The 26,133-nt window shown below is 35.1% G+C and overlaps 2 long non-coding RNA genes across 4 annotated transcripts; one reads left to right on the top strand and one right to left on the bottom strand.

The window, feature by feature from the left end:
* Nucleotides 1–66: 66 nt before the first annotated feature.
* On the bottom strand, nucleotides 67–2,905 carry LOC140501580 (uncharacterized). The gene is made up of 2 exons (XR_011966251.1): nucleotides 2,815–2,905; nucleotides 67–2,228 (listed from the first exon to the last, which is right to left on the bottom strand). It is a non-coding gene; the product is annotated as an uncharacterized lncRNA (long non-coding RNA).
* A 38-nt stretch (nucleotides 2,906–2,943) lies between these two features.
* Nucleotides 2,944–25,615, top strand: LOC140501579 (uncharacterized). Of its 3 annotated transcripts, none has more exons than XR_011966248.1 (3): nucleotides 2,944–3,549; nucleotides 19,668–20,595; nucleotides 22,935–25,615. It is a non-coding gene; the product is annotated as an uncharacterized lncRNA (long non-coding RNA). The 3 variants fall into 3 exon arrangements; XR_011966249.1 differs by lacking the exon at nucleotides 2,944–3,549 and having other exon boundaries at nucleotides 15,245–19,795; nucleotides 20,479–20,595; XR_011966250.1 differs by lacking the exon at nucleotides 2,944–3,549 and having other exon boundaries at nucleotides 15,246–20,595; nucleotides 22,935–23,013; nucleotides 24,175–25,615.
* The last annotated feature ends 518 nt before the right edge of the window (nucleotides 25,616–26,133 follow it).

Below are 26,133 nucleotides of genomic sequence, written 5' to 3' on the forward strand. Positions count from 1 at the left end.
ATATTCAATTAACTTTGGTTTCTACAATGTTAGCTAAGAAAGAAGACTTCAGTACTCTAGAAAATATTGAACTTTCTTCAATTAATTCATATATTTACTAAGTTCCTCAATGGACATAGGTTTTCTGAATGTGGGAATGATTTTTCCCCTTTTTCTTCTTGTAGAGCAGAGTCTTCTATTTGGTGAGTAGCTAATAAATGAAATCATGAAAAGTTTTATTGAACAGAACCTATAAACAGAGAAAAAAAACATTTATCCACATGAAAATCATGACTTTGGAGAAGACATAATAGACCCTGTTTCTGTAGTCACTGAGAGAGAATTCATGTCAAAAGTCTGCAGAAAGCAATATTTTACCCATCACCTAAGAAGCCTGGAGAGTTAATATATGCATGTTAGGATGAGTGCATACACCATTTAGCATCAGATTTTCTTCAAATTATTGATAATTTTCCATTACTGCAGCATGCAGTAGATGTGTTCCTTAAAAGAACAACCTAAAAGCCCTTCCACCTCCCCTCTGGCCTTCCACTCCAGGAGCAAGAGGTCATTCTCCTCTCTTCAAACCACAGTGACTAAGATCATATCCCTACATACACTGCCATTAAAATGAAATCACAATATGATGCCTCACAACTGCAGTATCAGGGCTTCCAATATATCAGGAAAATCCATTTCCCCCCTCATTCTCATCTATCCTCAATAAAAATCTATTTCCCCCCTCATTCTCATCTATCCTCAATATCCCATATCCACATCTAGCCTTTGAACTTTCCCTTAAATATTAGAGAAATATTCACTCTCTCTCAAACCAACCCTTTCATACCAATCTTCTAAATCTTTCCTGGTATTTGGGGGACTTGGCTAGCCTTGGGTAAATATGACTAACCCCAACAATATGCTTGTGAAAGATTCTTCAAGATTTGAGAAAGAGAAATGGGTGTTTATTCAGGGCTGAACCAAGTGTGAAAATCTGTGAAGGAGTAATCATCAAGATTTACTGAACTTAAGAGTTAATTTCAGGTACTCTTCGAAGATTAGAAAATAACAGGGAGCTAGCTAACCCTGGGGCAAATTTTTGGGGAGACTGCAGGTGAGCAGGAGTAGTGGCAAAGAGCCTCTGAAGTGAAATTCATACCTATTCTTATTAGCAACATTAGAGATGTGCCACAGGAATTAATGTGCCCTGCCAACCAGGCAAAACCCCAGAGAGTTCCTATTCAACAGCACTGAGGATTGCACTGGATGATCCAAGACTTTTGGGTTTCGGTTTCATCTGCAAAAGATAGGCAAAATAGAAACAAAGTGGCAACATTTGAGCGTGCTGCTGCAAGGAACTTCACCAGTACCTGCAGATGTGATTGCTGAGCTTCTGGAAAACTGTAAAATACCAGGTTTTAAAATTGACCCAATTGGCACATTATAGAGCTGTCCAAAAGTGGAAAGAACTCAGGAGGTAATGAGTGTCCCTGTCTAGAGGTCTTCCAGTACAAGGAGAATAATCATTTATGGGGACTTTTTAGAAGAGAGATATAATCAGTTTGAATAGATAACCTCTGCATCACCTAATACTGATTAAAAAACACGTTTTTAAAATTCTCTTTACTTCTATGAGCATATTTCTCTTAGTTTTCCTCCTACCTCTCCCATCACTGCTTTTGTCTATTTTGCTGGCTCATCTTTTCCTCCCCACTCATAACTGTAAAATTGCTCTAAAACTAAGACTTTAAAATAAGTCCTAATCTTTAGGATAGCTCTCTAAACACTCTCTCCTCAGATAACTCATCTACCCAATCCCTTCACTTAGGAGCTCTATGACCATGTGGGATGTTGATCAGTGGAATTTCTTGATCAACTTGATGAGTTTGCAGGATAGTGACCTTCTGATTGATATTTAAAGGGTATCTACCCATGTAGGACTTAAGGGGTGCCCATTTACAACATCATTAAGAGGCTCAGTTTCATTTGCCTTCCATATGGGATTTCTTGAGATTCTGGCATCTGTGTCAACCTCTGTCTTTGAGGCAGTGAGCCATTCAGTGGTATGACTAAGTGGTAGGAGTGGCTGAATCCTAGCCTACTAGATAGGAAAATAGTAGATTTGCTAGACATTGTGAATTCCTATTAAGTTTTAGGGTCCCACCTTCTAGAGAGAGAAAGGGAGTTCCTTGGAAGCACCAGGTTCTTGGGAAGTGGCACCAGCACTACAAGAGCAACACCATGATCTGCTGGAGTAAAAAAAAATAAAATTGGACTTTGAGCTCCTCGATTATCCTGGGTTATTTAGGCAGTGCAGGTTCATAGGGAAGGGGGTCTTTGGGAAACATTCTCTGGCTCATTTTTCTTCTAGGAGGAATCTAATTCCTTAGAGTAGTACCATAAAGCTGAAGGGCTGTAGCCATCCCTGTGTTGAAAGTGAACTCTAGAGATTCGTTGGGAAAAAGGAGTTGTCAATACAACATTAATTTCCCTTCATAGAAGAAGCCACAGAGGGCTGCATTTTGAATATAGCATAGAGGGTCGTAGGGAGTTGTCTCTTAGAAAGGAAAATTGTACCTATTTGTCGAAAGGTCAGAGAGGATTATGTTGTGATATAAGGTACTGGCTAAAGTGAAAGGTTCACAACCTTTCCAAATTCACCTTTCCAAATTCTTAAGCTCCATCCCCACCCCGCTCCACACACAAGCCCCTGTAGCTATTGATTGTTTAAATAAAATAGAGCAAGTGGTGGAGGGAGTTTCAAGTAGTTTACTTGCCACAGTGTTTTCCAGGATCTTTTTTTGTTTGAGAAAACAGAGCTTTAGGGTGATTTACCTCAGTCAAAAGATATAAAAAATCTTAAAAGCCAACAATTCTTTCTGACCAAAAATTGAGTGACAGTGGAAATGAGAGACTCAAAGGAGAGAGGACAGTTGAGTTCAGTTCAGAGGAGAGTTCAGAAGAAGAGAAGCTGTTAACAGAAAAGTTCTATGAACAGGTCAGAGGTCAATCCACATCTCCACCTGGGTCATCTCGGTATATCCTAGTTGAAGAGAATAAAACTTCACAGCTACTGACTAAGAGGCCTGAGGAGCTAAAGCAAGCTTCTTAAGTTTTGACTGAGATTACTGTCTCTCTTTGTAATCACCTCTTCTGTGGAGAAGACTATTAATCAATTAGTAAAAAAGCATTTATTAAACCTATACTATGTTCCAAGAATTGTGCTAGACACTGGCGATACAAAAATCAACAGAAAACAAATGAAAAAGAAACAATCCATGCCCTGAAGAAACTTCCATTTCTTGAGAGGATGGAAGAAAAATGTTTAACTAAATGAAGTGTATTTAGAATAAATACAAGTTAATTTAGAGGAAGGAAAATATTTATACCTGGGGAGAGGAGGATAAGAAAAATCTCATGCCAAAGTAGTTGTTGAGATCAGTTTTAAAGAAACCTAGGGATTGTAAGAAGGAATACAATCTCAGCCCAGGTTTATCTCATGCAAAGGCACAAAAACTGAAGACAGAATATTAGATACAAACAAGGGTGAACTGAAGCCAGTTTAAATTGGTGAGAGCCAATTGTTAAATTTTCAGTGTGAACATTCATACCTCAGAAAATGTTAAATTCTACAAATCAGGGATTAATTTATTGTTTTATTGGTTATGCAGACAAGAAAGTGATGGAGAGCAGCTTAATAAACTTAATGATTATTAATATTATGTAGTTAATATTTAATATAAAATAATAAATATTAAACTTAAGTGTGTTGAATTTTTAAGGGGAGAGCTGGTTGTTAAACATTTATCAATACACCCCTAAATGAAAAGAACATCAAAAAGGCTTGTTTGGTGGGACTACAGAGCTTGTGAAAGAGAATAATACGTGCTAAACCTGCAAAGACATATTGGAGCTAGCTTAGGAAGTTCTTTAAAAGTCAAACAGAAGATTTTCCTAAAAGAAAAATGAAGTGAACAAAATGAGATATTTCCAGGGACAATCCAAATATTGAACCTCGTCCAGCACTTGGATTGCTGCTACAGCTTGCGCTGATTAATCATAAATGTACTCAGCCATCTCTTTATTCTCTTAACTAAATTCTTGTCTATTATTGACAATTACCAATGGAACTTGGATATTTTATACACACTAAATATCTCCAAAACTAAACTCTTTATTTTTCTTCAAAAAATACTATCTCATTTCCCCAGTTGAGTAAATGGTCTTTTTACATTTTCCCAGACCTGCGAGGATCTAGTCCTTAGAATAATTGTGTTTTTAGAGATTGTGAGAAAGAGGGTTGGAAGTGACCATCTCATTTCACATGCCATGAAAACACACACACACACATCAATATCTGAAATTATCACTCTCTCCCCTTTCCCTTGACTTTCCTCGCTCCAAAAGAGAAAAACTGTAATTGACCAAATTTGCAAAATATAGTTTGCTTTGTCCATGCTCTGAGGAACTCAAGGCAAATTCCTTGTCTGCCATGTAACTTCTCCTTCTTATCATCTCATTCTTTAGCCCTACAACCATTTATTCAACACCAATTTTGCCTCCACTATTTGTGCAGAGCTATCCATCTATGGTACCAGAAGGATTCTGAAGAAATTTGTTATACGAAAATAAAGATAATGAGATACATATAATTCGCAGGCATGAACATGTCAAATCAGATTAATATATACTTGCTAAGTTCTTACTGCATGCAAGGAAGGCACTATGTCTTAAACCAGTTTGTATGCCTCATGGCACTTAGCACAGAGCTGTTAAAGCAAAACGCACTCAGACATAATAGTTCAACTAGAGTCCTGTTTCTTGATCATTATGTCCAAAGTAAGACATTTTGTTATAGCCTACAGTCTTATATTCTATGTAGTATAAGCACGACTGAATGATATAAATAATCAAGCCATTCCACCAAACTTAAAATAAGTAATAACATGACCAGATACTTTAACAAGGTGAGGATAAGTCTCAATTAACCATAAACAGACCAAGTGTCATAAACCTGGGATTAGGTAGATTTTTTTTTGGGGGGGGGGGTGGTAGAGAGGAGCAAGAGAAATTATTTTTTTTCTTTGCATTAGCTACTTATTGAAATTTAGCATATGCTTAAATTATTCAAAAACATTACTCTGATAAGGGGTCCATAGATGTCATCAGATTGACAAAAGAAGTAAATACCACAGATAAATTGATTAAAAATTGATGAAATTGTTAGCCTTTGCTGAACATGAGAACCACCAGTACTACTTTAGATTAAGTATTTGGAGCTGGAGTGAAGTTGGAGAAGAAGATTATATGGACAGGCTGAGGAAACTTGGTCACATTTAAGAAGCTACTCTAGAAATTTGAAACAGCACACTGGTTAAAATGACACAGAAAAACTTGGGTTGAGGAAAGGAGATAATAGGCAAAGTTTTATGCCAACGTCTCTTCTATCTGTTCCCTCTCCCACACCCCCTTTTGCCTGGGGAGGACATTTGTAGCTTCCAAAGATGTGGAGAATTTTGGATTTCCTATACTCCCCCATCAGTGACCTAGAGACTTCCCCAGATCACTTTTGTCTTCATAAGGAGCCAAGAATAAATTGATCATAGACCCATAGCCCATAGAAGAAGCCCCACTCCCCATCCTACTCCCCTAAGAAAAAAAGAACAAGAAAAGTAAAAAAAAAAAATAAGCAAAACTTCACTGTGCTTAAGAGGAGAACAAGTTGAACCTATGTCTCATATATTTGGGTAATTTTATCCATCTTGACTTTGGAAATCTGACATATTAGTGTTAACTATGGGTTGGCTAGAGAAATAAGTATTGCCAGAAATAGGCTGGGACACAGAATGGACAAGGGATAGAGAATCCAACTGAATTCATTATCCTTTCCCCTAAACCCTTTTTTTTTCATTTTTCATTAATTTCATTAAGAGAGTTAAGGATACCATGAACCTCCCAGTCATTTAGATTTACAAGTTAGGTGTCATCCTCATTTCCTCAGTATTTTTTAAAATTTCATTTATTTTATCTTTAATTTATGAAATAAACAATCATTTCTATAACTTAGTAGAAACATATGATTACACATGAAACTGCAATCTATAATGCACAACTTGCTATTGCTTTAAATATTTAATAAAGTTATATAAATTTCTTTATTTTTCTTTTTTCCCTATTTTCCCCTCTCTTCCCCACACTAAAGATGTCTATCATTAGATGCAGATATGAATATATATGTAAAAATGATTATATACATACTTCTATTTATCAGTTCTTTCTGTGGATGTAGATAGCATCTTCCCTCATATTTCCTTTGTAGTTAATTTGGGTATTATCAGTCAAAATGACTTATTCATTCAAAGTTGTTCTTAAAACAATATTGCTATTACTGTATACAACATTCTTTTGGTTCAACTCATTTTGCTTTTCCTCATTTCATGCAAGTCTATCCATGTTTTTCTAAGCTCATAATTTCTTATGCCACACTAGAATTCTGTCACAGACATATTGATATATGAATGATGTACGAATGTGTTTAGTCATTCCCCAACTGATGAGCATCCCTAAGATTTCCAGTTCTTTCCAATCACAAAGACAACTGTGAAAAATATTTTATAATAAATAGGTTCTTTTCCTTTTTACCTAATCATCTTTGGAAATAGACTTAGCAGTGGTATTGCTGGATCAGAGAATATAGAGAAATTAATAACTCTTTGAAAAGAATGCTGGTTGGTCTCCCTATCTCAACTCTCTCCTCACTCCAATACATCTTCAACTCAGATATCACAATGAGCTTCCAAAAACAAAGGAATGAACTTATTACTCCCTTATTCAATATGCTTAAGGGGCTTTATGTTACCCCCAAAATCAAATATGAAATCTTCTGTTAGGCTTTCACAGTTTTTCATAACCTGGCCACTCCCTACTTTTTCAGTCTTGTTATACCTCACCCCTTCCATGCATTCTGATAGCCAGTGACACTGCGCTTCTTGTTGCTCCTTGAACAATACACTTAATTTGCTGAATACTGAGAATTTTCACTGGCTATCCTCCATGCCTGTAAGGCTCTATTCCTCATCTCTGCCTGCCAGCTCTGAGGACTTCAAATATTGTCAGATGTTCCATCTCCTTCAAGAAACTTTTCTCAGTCCTTCTTAATCTTAATGACTTCCCTTCAAGACTACCTCTAATTATCCTACATACATCTTGTTTGTACACAGTTGTTTTCATGTTGTCTCCTTTATTAGACTAAGTTCCTTTCAAACAGGATTTTTTTTTCGGTCTTTCTTTGAATCTCAATGCTTAGTGCAGTGCCTGGTGCACAGTAAGCATTTAATAAATAAAAATTAAGTATTTCTAGCTCAGAAGGAAGATGACAGAATATACCTATCCTAGGGACAAAGAAGCTATTGAATGATAGCATAGGTCAGTGGCAAGACAATGAAAATGAGAGACAATGGGGCAGAGGTTCTGGGGTTAATTTTTATTTTTTGCCTTGTTCTTTGTGCTTTGTGTTTGAAGAGGACCAAAGATGTCCTGTCATGTGGGTGAATTGGATTTCAGATATCGCACTGAGATGAACTTAATCATCTTTTGATTTTGTGAAATAGGATAGTAGGACCAGGAGCCTACTGGGTGTCTTGACAGTAGGTGACTAAATCTAGAGACTAACAATGAATCAGAGCAGTAGGGTCAGTCCTTCTACATCATAGTACAAGGATTTCTCCAATTTTGTCCTTTCCATACATAATTCCTCTGAAAGAAAATAACTTTCAGTAGTAGTCACTCATCTTTGGAATTTTATTTTTTTAAATTTCCATTCCCTTTAATCTCTATACTGTTGAGAACTATGACTGGTGAAATAAGCTTGACTGCAGCACAGATTGAGATGACTGGGCAAAATTCTAGGAAGGATAAGATCTGAGCTATTGAGGGTATATTACAATATACCACATGGAGTGAGAAAGAATATTTTCAGTGGAGTTCCTCCATACTAGGTATAAAACAAGGGTTACCAATTGTGTAGGGAAAGCTAACTGGATTCCTGAATCATGCACTGACAATTTATTACTTCTATTCACGTTTGAAGGAAAATTCTCCACAGAGGCCAAGGAAGTGTCTGAGTCAAAAGTTATGCCCCAAATGCAGGAGTAGCCAAAGGGAGGAGTTTCCCTACTAGGAAAAGAGAGAAAAGTAAAGAGAGGAGTGACAGCTTTGCCTGTGAGCTGACCAGCTCTGCAGAAAGCAAAAGCCTGTTATAGAATGATTTACGTGCATGACTTTGATGAAATGGAGGCCTCTGCTGAGCATCGGACCCGACACTATAAACACAAAATTGGGAGAAACAAGTAAAAGGAAAATTGCTAGAGATACTTCATAGTATATCTGCATCACTAATCAATAAAAATAACATGAGGGACCTGGAGCAAACTGGTGGATCTGTACTTCAGTCCAAACAGATGTTGCTCCTTGGTGGACAAGTCAATATCAGGAGATCTGGCTGTTGCAATTTCCTGGATCTCCTGATCTCCACATCTGTCCTCCTGCCCAACTCTTTTGCTATCCCTAGATCAGGCCTGCACAATATATGGCCAGTGGGCTGCTTGAGGCCCACCAAAATTCAAAAAGAAATTATATTCATCTTCATTCATTTCTATCTTTATCTAAATCTGATTCTAATTCATTCCCCACTTGTGAGGATATTATGATCATATTAGTGTAACGAAAAGATGTTGTAGTATTGATAACCTATAAAGTAAATACCCAATCAATAGTAAGTACTCTTGGTCTCTATTATTTATAATTCTAATGGCAACTTAAAATGATTCCTCACTATAGTAATATTATACTAGTATATATTATTCAATCAAAAATCACCAATAGAGTTTATTTCATACATTTATTTCTGTGAAAAATATGAGGCATTGTTATACACTTGCCCTTCTAAAAGGAATTTGATATATGAGGAAAAATGGAGAGGCAGAGCAATATCAGTACTGTTCCTTGGTCCTATTTGATATCAGGTAAGAGTCATAATCAATAGGCAATCACATAGAAAGGTTCATAATGTGCCATAGGATATTACCACTAGGCTCAGATACCCATCAGTGGGAAAATGTTTTGTTTACCAAGATGGGGAAAATAAGTCAAAAGACTTTTGCCTCTACATTTGCAAGATCATTCCCTCAACTTTCTCAGAGACAGACTTCTACATATAAATGGTCCTAAGGCTGCAGAACTACATGATGCTTCCCTTGAATGATGGACTAGTAGCCTTATGAGAGGTCAGATTCCTATATCTGAAATCAAAACTTAGAATGTCTGTATTTTAAAGTCCCAAAAAACTTTTCCTCAAAGAGTAAGATTTAACTAATTACAGCTTATGGCTACATTATTGTTATTTTTCTCATGTCTTAATTAGTATCAAAAATGTAACTGTACTACATACTAATTATTAACAGATAAAATTTCATAATTTTCCAAATGATGTTAAATGAAACTCACTATTTTAAGTTAACTTGTAAATTTTTCCACTTTGGCTGGGAGAGGTCCACGTTTCTCAAACTGCAGCACTATAGAGTTTCACAATACGTTGTCAAGAGGGTTAGTAAGATCTTAAGACCCAGACTATGAAAGTCCCAAGAAACCTCACAGACAAGGATCTCTTAAGAGGATTCGGCTGTTTTTTTATCCCAAGAACTTCACTATTGTTATTTTCTAATTTAAAGCAAAGTATAACCCATTAAATATTTAATCACATTTAATAATAGTTTAAATAATGCTTAATACATGTCAGGCTTCTTGTTTTATGAAGTATATTTAAAGAGCTTCAGAGTTATGCCTCCTGTAGTATTTTAATATTTCAGTCACAGTTGGAATTTTTCAAATGTTTCAGCAAATTTGTTAATTTTCAATGCATTTTTTCTGACTTGCCAGAGAATTTTGTCTGATTTTATTCCCATAAGATCCAAATATTACCATGTTTATCCTTTGCAGAAGCTAGGCATTGTGATGAACACCTCACAATTATGTGTTTCTCCCAACAATTTAGACTTAGGTGCAAATATTTCATCTCACTGTAAAGGAAGTCAGATAATATTTTATTTTTTATGTTTATTTATTTTAGTTTTCAACATTCATTTCCACAAAATATTGAGTTCCAAATTTTCTCCCCATTTCTTCCTTTCCCCCACCCCAAAACACCATGCATTTTGATTACCCCTTCCCCCAATCTGCCCTCCCTTCTATCACACTCCTTCCTTCCTTTATCCCCGTCTTCTCTCTTTTCTTGTAGAGCAAGATAGATTTCTATATCCTATTACCTGTACTTCTTATTTCCCAGTTGCATGCAAAAGCAATTCTCAACATTTGTTCCTCACACTTTGAGTTCCAACTGTTCTCCCTTCTTCCCTCTCCACCCATCCCCACTGAGAAGGCAAACAATTCAATATAGGCTATATATGTGTAGCTTTGCAAAAGACTTCCTTAAGAGTCATGCTGTATAAGACTAACTGTATTTCCCTCCATCCTATCCTCCCCCTCATTTATGCTATTCTCTCTTTTGATCTTGATCCTTCCCCAAAAATGTTTACTTCTAATCACTTTCTTCCCCCATTTGCCCTCCCTTTTATCATCCTCCACACCCCACTTAACCCCTTCTCCCTACTTTCCTGTAGTGTAAGATAGATATTCATACCAAATTGAGTATGCTTGTTATTCCTTCCTTAAGCCAAATGTGATGAGAGTAAGCCTCACTTTTCCCCTCTTACCTCCCTGCTTTTCCCTCCTTTGAGAAAGCTTTTTCTTGCTTCTTTTATGAGACAATTTACCCTCTTCCATTTCTCCCTTTCTCCTCCCAATCAATTTCTTTCTCACCCCTTAATTTTATTTTTTTAGATATCATCCCTTCCTATTCAATTTACCCTGGGCCCTCTGTCTATATGTGTCTATACACACACACACACACACACACACACACACATACACATACGTGTGTGTGTGTGTGTGTGTGTGTGTGTGTGTGTGTAAGTAATCCCTCCAACTACCCTTTTGGTTTTGTTTTGTAATTTCTTGGTTTCTCATAAAGCCATTAGCTGCCATCTGCTCCATTCTAATTTTTTAAGAACTATTTTCTTCAGTGAGTTTTTGAACTTCCCTTTACCTTTGGCTAATTCTGCTTTTAAAAGCATTCTTGTCTTCATTGGCTTTTTGGACCCCTTTTGCCATTTGAGTTAGTCTATTTTTAAAGGTGTTATTTTCCTCAGCATTTTTTGGGTCTCCTTTAGCAAACTGTTGACTAGCTTTTCATGATTATCTTGCATCACTCTCATTTCTCTTCCCAATTTTTCTTCCATCTCTCTTACTTGATTTTCAAAATCCTTCTTGAGCTCTTCCATGGCCTCAGACCATTGCACATTTTTTGGAGGTTTTGGATGCAGAAGTCTTGTCTTCCTCTGCTGGTATGCATTATTCTTCCTCATCCAAAAAAGTGGAAGAAAATACCTTTTCACCAAGAAAGTAGCCTTCTATAGTCTTATTTTTTCCCTTTTTTGGGCATTTTCCCTGTCAGTTACTTGACTTTTGAGTCCTTTGTCAAGAGGAGGGTATACTCTGGGGACCTGTAAGTTCTAGTTCCTCCAAGGTAGAACAATCAAAGGACAGGAGTTTACTCCTCTATGGTCTGGCAGCAACCACCAACTTTTCTACCCAGGATCTGTGAGTAGAATTTCCTCTCCGGAGCTTCCACCAGTTCCACTTGGCCAGTGCTCCTCCTCACCCCAGGGCCACCACTCAGGGCTGAGATCCATATCAGCCACTTGATTTCCCCAGGGTCTTTAGTCTGTGGGTTCCAAAAATGGACACTGCGGCTGGCAAGGCCAGGTCATGTTCCCTTCTCACCCAGGTGAAAGAACTTTCTTAATGGTCTTTGAAACTGTCTTTGGTGTTTGTGGGTTGGGATATCTGGGAAGTGCAGCTGTTATCTGGGATTCCATCCTGAAGCCTGTTCCAGTCCTGTTTAGCTGCCACGCTGCCAAGGCTGGGCTGTGCTCTGCTGCGCACCCAGTGCAATACACCTTTCTTGTTGGACTTCCAGGCTGTCTTGGGCTGGAAATCTCTTTCACTCTGTTGTTTTGTGTCTTCTGCTGCTCTAGAATTTGTTTAGAGTCATTTTTTACAGTTATTTTATGGACTGTGGGGGAGAGCTTCTACAGGTCTGTCCTTCTACTCTGCCATCTTAGTTCCACCCCCACATTATATTTTAAACTTCAATCAAATAACTTCTTGATTTATAATTACTAATGGCAACATTTAAATCTCATTTTTCCCAAGGATCCTCTGTCATTAGTTAGCTCATGTTCAAAAAAACTCATGGCTGGACTCGCAGCTCCCTGTTCCTTTATTTCATGAAATCACCCAAAGAGCCAGATCAATTTCTTTTATATTTCTAACTTAATCTGACCAGTGTACCTTAAGAGGGCAGATAAAGGGCACATCTTCCCTTACCCTGAAACTTTTTGACTGTAACCCAGGCAGGAATAACTGCTCACTATTTAGTTTCCCAAAGGCTTTGAGCATAACTATTTAATAAACTAGACCAAAGAAATAATATTCTATCAATCAGTTAGTAAATATGTATGTTAAACTTTAACTTCATTCTTCAAAGTGTCATGAAATTTCTTGGTTCATAGACTGAGTCCAGAATGTCCAGAGAAATGGGGAGATTAATCTCTAATGAAGAAATCAAACTGTTTTATAGAATTTTTATGTTAAGAAGTCAAAATGGCTTTTAAAATGAAACTAATTCCTAAGTACTAATTCCAGTGATTAGATACAATTCTCAATAATCAATAAATTATGGAGTAAAGTGGGATACCAATTTTCAATTCTCTCAAGCCTTTGCAGAAAGGAATAAAATTTAGTGACTGAATCATCAAATCTTAAGGAACTGATGGATCACATACCAAAACGTAATACTTAGTATAAAGAAAATAAGATATAAAATATTCCAAATCTGAAATACAAGATATAGTACAGAAAACTAACTAATTCAAGAAAAAAAAGGGTATTCCTCAATTAATATTCAAAGGATACGAACAGGTGATTTTAAAGGAAATTAAATGAAAGCTATATGCAACCATAGGATAAAATGTTCTAAATCACTAACAATAAGAGAAAAAAAAATTCCTCCTCATGCCCATCATATTGGCAACGTTGACAAAAAAAGAAAATGACATTTGTTGAACGGAATGTCAGATGACATACACACATAGATAACATGCACCTATGGTAGAACTATTAAATGTTCCAGCTATTCTGGGTAGTAATGTGGAACTATAGCCAAAACCTCACTAAATTGTTCCTACATTTTGACCCAGAAATATTACTACTTGACATATTCCAACAAGATTGAAGACAAAAGGAAAAGACTAATGTACAAAAAAAATTAATAATAATCCTAGTAGCACTTTTTGTTATAACAATTGGAAAATTGTCCAATGAATTGGGGATGCTTGAGCAAATTATATTTGACTGTCATAGAATATTATTGTGCTATTAGAAATGGCAGGAGTTCTGATTACCATAAGGAGACCTAATTGAACAGAATCAGGAGAATAACTTAAAAACTGTACTCAATGCAAGGTGTAATCAGGATTCCAGAAGACCAATGATGAAGCCTGTTGCTCACCTTCTGTTAAAGAGATGATAGTCAAGAGATTCTAAATGAGAATTAGCATATTAGAGTGTTATGGCTAATATATGGGTGTGTGCATGTTTGCTATGCTTTTCACAACAATGTGTGTATATGCCTATGGATACTTGGATAATATATGTATGTATGTATGTATGTATGTATGTATATATGTATGTGTGCATACCTATGTATGGATATATGTCTACATATAGAAATATGGATATATATACACTGTTGTGTGTATATATATATATATATGTACATATACATACACAAAAATCAATGTATATTCTGTTATATATGTTTGTGAGTGTATATATACCCTTTTATATATGTTGTGTGTGTGTATATACACACACATTTTACCATTATTTTACATATACACACATATAGTTTGCGGGACATTGGGATAAGGAAAATGAGATATAATATAGAGTCACTGAAACTTTTAAACATAATTAACTTAAAAGCAAATGGAGGATTAAAGAAGGCACAGTTAGGCAAGATAGATTTAAAATTAACATGCTTAACATATATACATGAAAAAAACAATTTGTAATAAGGCATCTTCTTTTTGTATTCTTTCAGTTCAGAAGTTCTCATGTTAATTGATGTTTGTTAAATACAGAATGAGAACATTAATTTTTTTAAACTATTAGTTGTTTAATAAAATGTTACACTTAAAGCACTGATCTCTGATCATTTAGAATCCTCTTCTTTTCAAACCTCCACTCACTAATGCCCTCATGCAGGATAAAGAGCTACTACATTTTTAAATCAGCCTAAAATTCTTAATGTAGTGACCATTAATAAAAAGAGACTTCAAATAAATTTAAAATCATAAGAAAATACTATAATATTTATTCTTTGAAATATCTTCTCTACTTTTCAGAATCCATGTTTTTCATCTTGGTTCAACTCATATAATCCACACTTTTTGTATTCTTCATTCCTATGATGAAGATTCTTCCTTTTTCTGTCTCTGTTTCTTGCTAACTATGGGATTGTAACGGGTAATTCTCATCTTTCATATTTCATATTCTAGCCTCTTTTTAAAGAAAGACACATTTTCAATTTCATATGAAATATTTATACAACATTTTTTGTTACTATTTTGTAGATCTCTGTTACTTTCTGTGATTTCTAATGGATGGATTTTAGTATTTCTGAGAATTTCTTATATTTGCTGAAATACATTTACAAGATTATTCTCTTCAGTTTTGAGGAAGTTTGTGAATCTTACATTCCTCTTTGTATTATCTTTCAGATGTCTTATTTTTATCTTAATTTTTTATTTCTGCTGTTGTTTCTGGGCTCTAGCAAAATAATTCTACTTTTTTCATAATCTGTCAATTTTTATTTATATTTTCTATGGATATACCCATACCATTCAATTTTAACTCTTTTGCCTGAAGATTATTTCTTTTCTATTTATTTTGGTTTCTTCCACCAAGTTTGATTTATTTCTATTATTATTTCATTTTGCTTTTACTCATTTTATTATTTCTAAGATTTTTCTGTTTGTTTCTAATAATACAGTTGGTTCAATATACTTTTCTTTTGAATTTTATACTTCATTTAATACATAACAGATTTTTTTCGTTGTGTCAGAATAATTGTTATTTCAATATTTATACATTTTCTTTTTATGGATTTTTGGTAGATTCCCTTCTTTCTAAAATATCTATTGTTGTTTCTGAATAGTCATAGCAGGTGTAACATCTACTATCTTAACATTTCTCTGGAATGTTAGCAATAAAAGCAAGATAATGGAAATGAGGAATGTACACCAGCAAAGAGGAAATACAATTATTCCTTTATTCAGACAACATGATGGTCACTTAGAAAACCCCACAGAATCAGAAAGAAATTAATTTAGATAATCAAGAATGCCAAAAAGTAGTAGGATACAAACAAAATAAATCCAAACGTACTTCAACTTTCTATATGTTTTTTTAATGGGGGAAATTTTAGCTAAATTCTGTTGATTTAAAAACCAAAAAATACAAAAAAGAACTAGGAATCAATCTATGAAGATATTATAACATACAAATAAAATCCCTCAATGTTTTTTAAAGAAAAAAGAGAACAAATAATTTGGAGACCTTTGTTCATAGTTGGATTACATCAACATAATAAATATGCCATATCGAATTAATGTATAAATTCAATTTTATATCAATGGCATTTTATTTGTAGTGCTAAAAGCAATTCTATAAAAATTCATCTGTAGGAGAAAAAGAACCAATAGGGAGGGAGAAAAGATTGATAATATTCCTAGATATCAAACTATATTTTAATATAGTAAACAAAAATAGTGATAATTTGTTTTTTAATAGAAAAGTAGATCACTCTAATAGAATAGATAAGTAAGAGCAATTTACATCAATAACCCAATGTTTGGTAAAAGCAAGAACATAAATTATATGAGAAATGTTTCCTATGGAACAGGAGCTTCTAGAAAAACTAGAAAACATTTTGGCAGAAAGGAATAAAGGAAGGAAGGAAGGAAGGAAGGAAGGAAGGAAGGAAGGAAGGAAGGAAGGAAGGAAGGAAGGAAGGAAGGAAGAAAAGAGGAAGGAAGGCAAGAAGGAAGAAGAAACAAAAAAAATTGGTTCAGACCAGCATTTTCTACATTATACCATATAAATTTCAAATGGATGAGAACAATATACATAAGGTCAAAGAAAGAAATTGTAGGAAAATAAAAGGGAGGTATCTTTCACAAGGGGATAGTTTTACAAGAGTAAGGTAATAGTTTTTTAAACAAACAAGGAATAAATGAAATGAAAAAATGGTAAAATAGTTAAATTTTTTACATTTTTAAATTATGAAATTAAAAAGCAGTGGAACTAGGATAAAAAGGGAAATTGAGAAAGAGGAAAAATCTTTCCACAAAATATTTCTGATATAAGCCTGAAATTCAAGTAAAATAGGGAATTAACACAGACATTTAAGACCCAACAGTCAGTGGTATAAGATATAGACAAATAATTCACGAAGGCAATGGAAATCACTAACAAACATAAGAAAATTCTTCAAATTCCTAACAAAAGAAATTCAAGTTCAAACAATTCTAAGGTTTTACCTCATTCCCAGTAAATCTCAAATATGTCAAAAGATTGAAAAAGTCAATGACGAGGGGTTAGTGGTATGACAAGAGGACAGACAGACTATAATATTGTAAAATAGTAAATTAGTCTAACTATTCTGGAAAATAATTTGAAATTGTAGGAAAAAAAATAAAAAGCACATACCCTTTGAGAGAATCAACATACTCAACATACACTCTAAGAAAGTCAAAGACAGGAAGAAAGGTTCTAGCACCATTTTGGTGGCAAAGAACTAGAAACGAATGTGTCTTCAGTTGGAGGATGACTGAAAAAAAATGCTATATGACTTTAAACAATATTGTAGTATTGTAGGAAATGGTGAATATGAGGAATTCAGAGAAATATGAGAAGAAACATTTAAACTGATGCAGAATGAAGTAAGAAGAAAAATTTCCCACAACAACAACAAAAAAACTCTATAATACTGACTATAAGAAAATAAATGAAAAGTAAACTAAAATCCCAACTAAACTGTGTAATTATAATGGATATTCTTAGTCCTAGAGAACAGTTGAGTCGATGAACTTTCCTGTTTTAATTAGAGAGGTGGGGACTGTGGTTGTGAAATTAATCATACACCAATCACTTGTAAACATGGTTAATATGTGGACTGGTTTCACTGGGAGATCATCAAGGGAGAGTATATTTTAAAACGACTGAACTAAAGCCAATAAACCTCTTTTAAATCTGACTTAAGACCCATATTTTTAATGACTCAGATGGATAGAAGCAAATGTACACTATTGCAGAAGCCTCAAAAAGCAAGGGATTCTTTCTTGACCAGAATCTTGGAATGACAAACTGTTAGTCATAGCCTTTCCTATTCCACCCCACCTGCTTCTGTGGTGCTTCATTGACCTTACTCAGTGTGTTTCTCCCTTTTTGTTTGAATCTTTTGTTCTAAGGCTCAATTCATTATTTCAGAACTACACTATGGGTAAGTTGTCTTTGTGGCCATCTTATATTTACCCTGTTGAATCCTGGTTTGGAGAACACTTTTCTCTCTTTCAGTACCCTTTTAACAAAAAATGCCAAGAAATATTTGATCTATTAGGCACAACAACTTCTAGTGACTGGGAAGATACAAAGATAAATGAAACATGCTCTCAATAAGCTAATAATCTAACAGAACCTTGATTTCCTTTTATTGTATCTATTCTTTACTATACACTAAAGTATACTATACCGTACTAAAATTGTATAAGTTTCATAAAGCTTTGATAAAAAACTTCTGAATGTAGATTAGCGCATCAAGCTCTTCTTTTTAAAGTACAAATCCCTGTCTTCCTACGTTTTATTCCAATTAGAATATCATCACTTCGTTACCTAATAATGGCACTTCTCTTTGTACAAGAATAATTAATCAGATATTTGCTTTATGTGATCTGTACAAAGCCTCTAAGGCCCAGAGTCTAAGATCTCATAAAAGCAGGTGGATAACTTTTCTAGTGATAATGTATATATCATGACTAACAAAACCTTTTCAGTCGTTCTATTCCATGAATGTATGCATATACATACATATGTATGTTCGTATGTATAATATTTATAACAATTCAGTCATTTTGGGCATTGGGATGAAATTTACATTATTAAAAATCTTTTATTTGATGCAGTGAAAACTGATTAGAATATGAATCTGAATGTCAATCATATCATATCCCCTTTTTGCCCTCTTTTAAGAGGTAATGCATTTAAAAGAAATGAAAAAATGCTGCCCTAGAGCAATTGAAAAGTATTCATTCTATTCTCATTCTAAGAGGCAAAATGTTGAAAGAGGCTAAAGCTATTGAATAGAACATAAACCTTTTTCTCCACCCTATAATTATTCTCTACCAGTAATTTCACTCTCTCATTCGCCAGATCTCTGCATCTATACATGCAGAATACAAAATGAAAACCATCAAAAGACAAAACACTAAAACACTTGAAAAGTTTTCTTTCATGTTTGCATGTTTTGCTATCATGTCCATATATTATCAAGTATGTATTGTCTGTGTTATACGAATTATTAGCTCCCAAAGCATTAAGGGTACCCCAAGAAAATTTCATGTATGCCACTCCCAATTCATGGTAGATCCTCAATATTAACTTACTGTAATTAAATTTAATTTAATTACAAAAAATTAGATGAAATTTAATCCCTGAGGTCTAACCAAAAGATAGTTTGTGCTTGATCTAGCAGGATGATACAATAAAGACAAAGTATCTATCATATAGCACTGTTTGCAAATGACACTTCTAAAAGGTTATATGGATTTAATTCTGCTTCTTTACAGAATACACACACACACACACACACACACACACACACACACACACACACACACATACACACACGCACGCACACACACACACACACACATATTAGCCAAGGAGCCGTTGGAAGAAAAACTTCTGACTTAACAGCTCATGCTTCTCTTGTCTTGGTATTGATATTAATGCCAACAAAATTAGTAATTTGACAATTAGTTCCCCACTTACCTGAAAAGACATGAAAGGCAGAAAGAAAGTAGTTTAACTAGATTATAATGTGACTCTGACAAGTCAGGTTCCTGTCATGTTATAGCCTTCCAACTTTAACATTTTCATGTATGCTTGGCAGGTTATTAAAATAAATGAGGGTATACTGGGCTGCTGTTGTGCTTTTCTCTAATGGGAGTTCAGGAATTTGCAAGCCACCACTGCAAATTGACCAATCGTGGAGACTGAAAGGATTTGGCTAAAGTGGACAATTAGGACATTTCTGCACAGCTGAGTGAAATATTCCTTGTTATTTTAATAATTCAGGCCCAGAGTAATTTTCGGAGGGTGAGTTTGTCAAGATAATGTGCCTTGTGCTTGTCTGCTTGTCATTTCTAACTCAATCCCACATGTTACAGGTTCACTCTAGCTTACAAAACAGGAAAATCACTCACTAGAGAATTTGCATATGGAATACAGATATACTGAATTGAAGAAAAACAGGCCAAAAGATTGACAGGGAGCTGAGTTATGGAGACCCATGATGGTAAAAGTTTTGATGTCTCATAACTGTCTTGTCATTATGTTTATGAAATCACAAATGCTAATATATGATATACATATGTAAATGGACACACTACCTCACAACATTTACCTTTGAACTACTTCAGTGTTTTAGTCCAATAACCTGGTAAAATCTAAAGTATTCCCTCAAGGATTTTCTTGATCCACTCAGTTTAACCATGTGAGCTGATGATATCATGTCCTTAACATTTGTAGTAAGATGCTGTTAGAAAAATAATAGATCATTGTAAGATAAATGGGTGATACCTTCAGAGATTTGGTATGAAACAGACCAACAGGAAGAGTTCCTTCATACATTTCTCACAACAGAAACTTGGGATTTGTTTGGACAGATGATTCATCACAATAGACAAAGTAACAGTAATTATTTTAGGAGCTTGAAGAGTTTTATCACAAACATTTCAGTTTCTCCCAAAGAAAATGTACTTAATATTAAATGATACAAAGCAAAGCAGATTTGAACATTTGAGTTTTTCCAAAACTATATAGCCCAAACTAGTTATTAAACCCTATAGAATTTAAAAGGCATGGCATGAGACTCTCAGTACTCTTCTTTAAAGAACTCTTAAATATTGATAATGTAAATCTGTAATATGGCTCACTAGGGAAATAAATATAGTCTTAATACAGATTCTGTCATTTCAGGGTGCTTTGAAGTCTGCACAGTATTTTATATGTTACCTAAGCACTAGCTGGATCTTTGGATATTGTTGTATGACTATCCACACCATTTCACAGAAAAGGAAACAGAGGTTCAGAGAGGTGAGATGATGTGCACATGGTCTCCCAGCTAATAAATGTCAGGTTAAGACCCTTAGCCACATGTTGTCAAGTCTAGTACTTACGTGTTCAAGTAATCAGACAGGAAGCCAAAAGGCAAACTGTAGAGATGAAATATGATTGGTATTTCAAAATAAAATAAAAAGAGATGGAAATGTGCTTGTTTGAAAAAAAATGAAAGCTAAGTCAGAGCTTATTGCTAGATAAAGTAAATAGAAATACTCTCTTAGGTGGCAATTTCAAAACTTGAATGTCAATCAACAAAATCTTTCCCCATCTAAGTAATTTAAATTCTTAATGCATTGGTATGGTATGGTATGTCAATGCAAGACTTTTTATCTCCTAAAATGCCACTTACCTACTCTAACTAAAACTACAAATAGAAATCAATTCCTGTGCTGTCTGATGATAAGTTAAAATTCAGTAATCTTCATAAATTCCCTTATTCTCTACATATTCCTTATAGAGAACTCATTGATCTATTATCAACTATTAAAATATTGTCATGAAATAGTTTATCACAAGCTTGTTATCTTGCAAAACTCTGAAATTGGACAATAGCTCCTTAAACATTGGTAAAAGTGGGGTGAAGAGAGTAGTGTTTGCAGAGAGGCTAAAATCCAAAATACCTAGACTTTGAGCTCAACTGTTTAGAGTGTACATCCATTTCAAAGGAATTATACCACAATTTAAATGGAAAACATTTGCTCACCAGACTACAAAGAAATGTATTCACATAGAGGACAGCTAGGTGATGATGCAGTAGATAGAATACCAGGTCTAGAATCAGGAAGACCTGAGTTCAAATATATCCTCAGACACTAACTATGGGACACTGGGCAAATCACTTAATTCTGTTCGCCTCACTTTCCTCATCTTTCCTCATCACTTTCTCAACTGGAGAAAGAAATGGAAAACCACTCCAGTATCTTTGCAAGAAAACCCCAAATGGGTTCACAAAGAGTCAGACATGACTGAAAAAACTGAACAACAAATTCACTTTGAGGAAATCTCTTTTCTTAATCAATTTTCAAGCCAGTTTGTATTTACTTTTTAATAGATAATATTTTGTATAACTTTTCAAGGAGAAAAGCTACATATTTTCAAGACTAAACAAAGCTATAAATTGAATTATTTAGACTTACTTACATTAAGCTTTAACATAAAAGTAAGAAATTAAAAGTAGAAACTTCAGACTTAGTGGGGAGAAAAGAAATTTTTAAAATCCTTTTGTCCACTTCTACTAATACTTTTATAATAGGCCCTGAATTTCAAAAGATAATGTAAGTGTGTAATGGTTTAATAAAAGAATCACATCTTATTATTATGTGCATTCTATTCCCTCCTCCAAATCTTTTCTCACAAATTTGACTTGTTAGATCATTCTGCAATCTCGGAGGAAAAGGTTTAGGGACATGGTACTTCAGGAGTTTATAGACAAGACAATTACAGTGGTTCTTTTCATCTTAAGAACAAAGGTATTTAATCTCAGTGATTTATCCCAATGACAGTTTAAGAAATGGATTCTGCTTAATTAAAGACCTCAATGTTCCAGCAGTACAAAGCCTCATTGAAATTCCAGTGAGTGATGTCCTCCAACGTAGGTGGTTGTAGTACAGTGGAAGGAACACTGGACTGCAGTATAGGAGGCATCCTGGTAACCTATATGAATATGTTGGAATCACTTAAAATTTTCTATGTGATCATAGGATTAAAAAAATAAACACAGAAGAAAGTTTATTTTGAAATTAGAGGGATCTGGGATGAACTGTTATTTGAAATGTCTTGCCCAGGATAACAAAAATAGTGCTACCTGTGCAACTTTCCTGTTTTCTCAGCTATAAAATAATCACAATAATAATGTTAGTAGTAGTAATGATAATAATAATGATAGTAGTAGTAGCAATAGCATAGTAGTAATTTAGCAGCATTTATATAGTACCTCCCATGCAGCAGTAGTCCTAGTTACTATATGTACCTATTATGATGAATGCTTTTCAAATATATCATGTGAGCCTCACAACAACCCTGGGTGTTCGGTGCTATTATTCTCATTTTACAGATGAGCAAACTGATGCAAATAGAGATTAAGTGACTTGCTCAAGGTCACACATGTAACAAGCATCTGAGGTCAGATTTGAATTAAGGTCTTTTTGATTCTAGGCCCAGTGCACTATCCACTGTGATACTTCACTGCCTCTGAGATCTTCTCCAGTTCCCTATGTATGATCCTATCACAGTGGCAGAATCCATGCTTACCTTGCTTGGTAGAGTGTGTTTCCTCCTTGAACTACTCGTAAGCCTATGAAATTCTATTACAGCATTTAAAGAAAAAGAAGCCATGTTCTTCAATATCCTGATGAAGAAACTGACTAATAGATGTTACCATATTTGATAAAGGTAAGTAGCAAAAGTGGATTATGCCCCAGGCCTTTTGATACTAAATTTAGTAAACTTTTGTATATAATATACAGTAGGGGGAAAAGAGAAGGTGGGATGCTCTGAATCCTTTGGTTCAGAAGCACTAGTGAGATTATAGTACAAAATTCACTGTGTCTGAAGATTCACGAGGAAAAAGGAAGAGGAAACTTCTAATTTTTCATTCTTTCCTCTTATATGCTACTTTTTGCTGCGTTACTCTCTCAATAACAATGAATCCCCATAAGTGGAGGTTAATAATAGCACCTGATAGGAACAATTTCAGGGAGCCAAGATGGTGGAGGAAGCACTAAATAGCTGGAACTGTCCCATATCCACCTCTAAACAACCATAAAATAGGCCCCAAAACAAATCCATCAAAAAGATGAGAGGAAACAATCTTTGAGGTCAAGAAACATGGAACATGGAAGACTGGCAAGAAAAGTCTGTCTCAGGTAAAAGGAGAATGCAGTATAGGACAGGAAGTGTTCCAGTAAGTCAGCAGGAAGCCCCACTTCAACAAACCAGAGAGAGATCCTGAGCACCACTACACTGGAGTAGGCAAACACCAACAAGAGGATACCCCACATGCCTCAGCATAGCTAGGGAAATGAGCAAACCCAAGTTCCAAGAACTTCCACATGCTTCAGTTTAGTTTTGGGCAAACAGACAACCTTCAGTGGCTAGACCTAAATGTGCTTTAGTATAGCCTAGGAAAACAGATAAAGCCAACCCTATGGGTACCTAAGCATAGCCCTGACCAAACAGGCAGCTTCCAGTGGCCACTTCTCCATGTGCTTTAGTGTAGCTCTGGGGAAATGCAGAAATACCCCACCAGCCTCAGCACACACCAGACACCAGCACCAGGACCACAGTTCAGCACCAGATAAGCTTTCAGACCCTTATGATCTGGAGTAGAACTAGCCAACCCCACTCCACTCCCAAAGTGCAGCACGAGATATGAGGGCCTTAGAGCAACACCAATGCCACACCAGGGAAACAACCAGGGCCAACAGCACCTGGTACAAGAAGTCTGTGACAGTGCCACTTCCACCCCAGTAGCAGAGCTCAAATTTTTAAAAAAAAGAAAAAGGTAAAAAAAAAGATGAGAAAAAAATTAATGAAATATGGATCTGACCACAGAAAGATATCATGGTGACAGAGAGATAAAGACACAAACTCAGAAGAGGAAGTCAAAATACCTATAGAGAAAAACCCCAAAGAAAACATATATTGGCCTCAAGCCAGAAAGAACTCATGGAAGAGTTCAAAAAGGAGCTTTTAAAATCTTCTACGAGAGGTAGAAGAAAAACTGGGAAAAAAATGAGAGTGATGCAAGACAATTATGAAAAAAAGAGTTAACAGCCAGGAAAAAGAAAACAACTCCCTAAGAAGTACAATTGGCCAAATGGAAAAGGAAGTGTGAAAGATAATCGAGCAAAGCAACTTCTAAAAAGTTAGAATCGAGGAAGTGGAACCTTAGTAAGACTAAGAGACATCGAGAATCAGTCAAACAAAATGTAGAGTGAAAAAACTGAAGAAAATATAAAAAAACCTCATTGGAAAAACAACTGACCTGGAAATTAGATTCCAGAGAGATAATTTAAGAATTACTGGACTACCTGAAAGCCATGATTAAAAAAAAAAAAAACAAAGCCTGCACAGCACTTTCAAGAAATTATCGAGGGAAACTGCCATGATATACTAGAAACAGAGGGCAAAATAGTCATTGAAATAATCCACTGATCATCTCTTGAGATATTAAAATGGAAACTCCAAATAATATTGTAGCCAAATTTCAGAATTATCAAGTCAAGGAGAAAAATATGGCAAACAGTGAGAAAGAAACAATTTAAATATTCTGGAATGACAGGATTCCTCAGGACTGAGCAGCTTCTACATTAAAGGATTGAAGGATTTGGAATACAATACTCTAAAAGGCAAAGGAGGTTGGATTGCAACCAAGAATCAACTACCCAGTCAAACAGAGATTAATCTTTCAAGTGAAAAGGTGGACACTCAACAAAAAAACAAGAGATGAACAAATCCTCAAATACAAGACTCAAGAGAACCCTCAAAGGAAAGGAAAAGAAAACATGTTATTCAATAAAGTTAAACTGTTTACATCCCTACATAGGAAGGTGATACTTGTAACTCTTGAGAGTTGTATATTTATTAAGGCACTTAGAAGGGGTATACATAGACAGAGGGTGTGGGTACAAGTTGGCTTTGATGTGAGGATAAAAAATATTAAGGGATGGAAAAAAAGGGATTTTACTAGGAGAAGAGGAAAGGGGGAGGCAGAATGGGGTAAATAATATCTAAAGAAGAGATGCAAACACCTATTACAGTAGAGGGAATAAAAAGGAGTCAGGGGAACATTTTTGAATCTCAATTCTCATTAGATTTGACTCAAGCAGGGAATAACATACACATTCAGTTTGTTATAGAAATCTACCTTACCCTACAGGGAAGTAGGAGGAGAAAGGGGAAATAAAATGTGTGTGTTTGTGTGTGTGTGTGTGTGTGTGTGCATGTGTGGGAGTAGATAGAAGGGAAGGCAGAAGCAAGGGAAGAAGTAGAGGAAAAGGGAAAGAAAAGGGAGGGGGTTGATAGAAAGAAGAGGAGATTGAGGGAAGCAGCATGGCTTTCTGGAAGCAAAACACTGAGAAGGAAGGAAAAGATGAAAGAAGAGAAAAGAATAAATGGGGAAAAATAGGATGGAAAGACACAGTAATCATAACTGTGAATGTGAATAGGATGAACTCTCCTATAAAATGGAAACATATAGGAGACAGGATTAAAAACCATAATCCTACAACATATTATTTATAAGAAACACAGTTGAAACAGAAAGATACACAGAGAGTAAAGGTAAAAGGCTGGAGCAGAATATATTATGCTTCAGATTAAGTAAAAAAAATAAAGCAGACGTAGCAATCCTGATCTGAACAAAGCAAAAACAAAACTCGATCAAATTAAATGATAAGGAAGGAAACCACATTTTGATAAAAGGTACCATAGACAATGAAGCATCCAAATTCTTAGAGGAGAAGTTGAGTTACAGGAAGAAACAGATAGCAAAACTATACTAGTGGGGGA

The sequence above is a fragment of the Notamacropus eugenii genome, chromosome 4 (assembly GCF_028372415.1).
Source record: "Notamacropus eugenii isolate mMacEug1 chromosome 4, mMacEug1.pri_v2, whole genome shotgun sequence".
In the NCBI taxonomy this organism is placed as follows: domain Eukaryota; kingdom Metazoa; phylum Chordata; class Mammalia; order Diprotodontia; family Macropodidae; genus Notamacropus; species Notamacropus eugenii.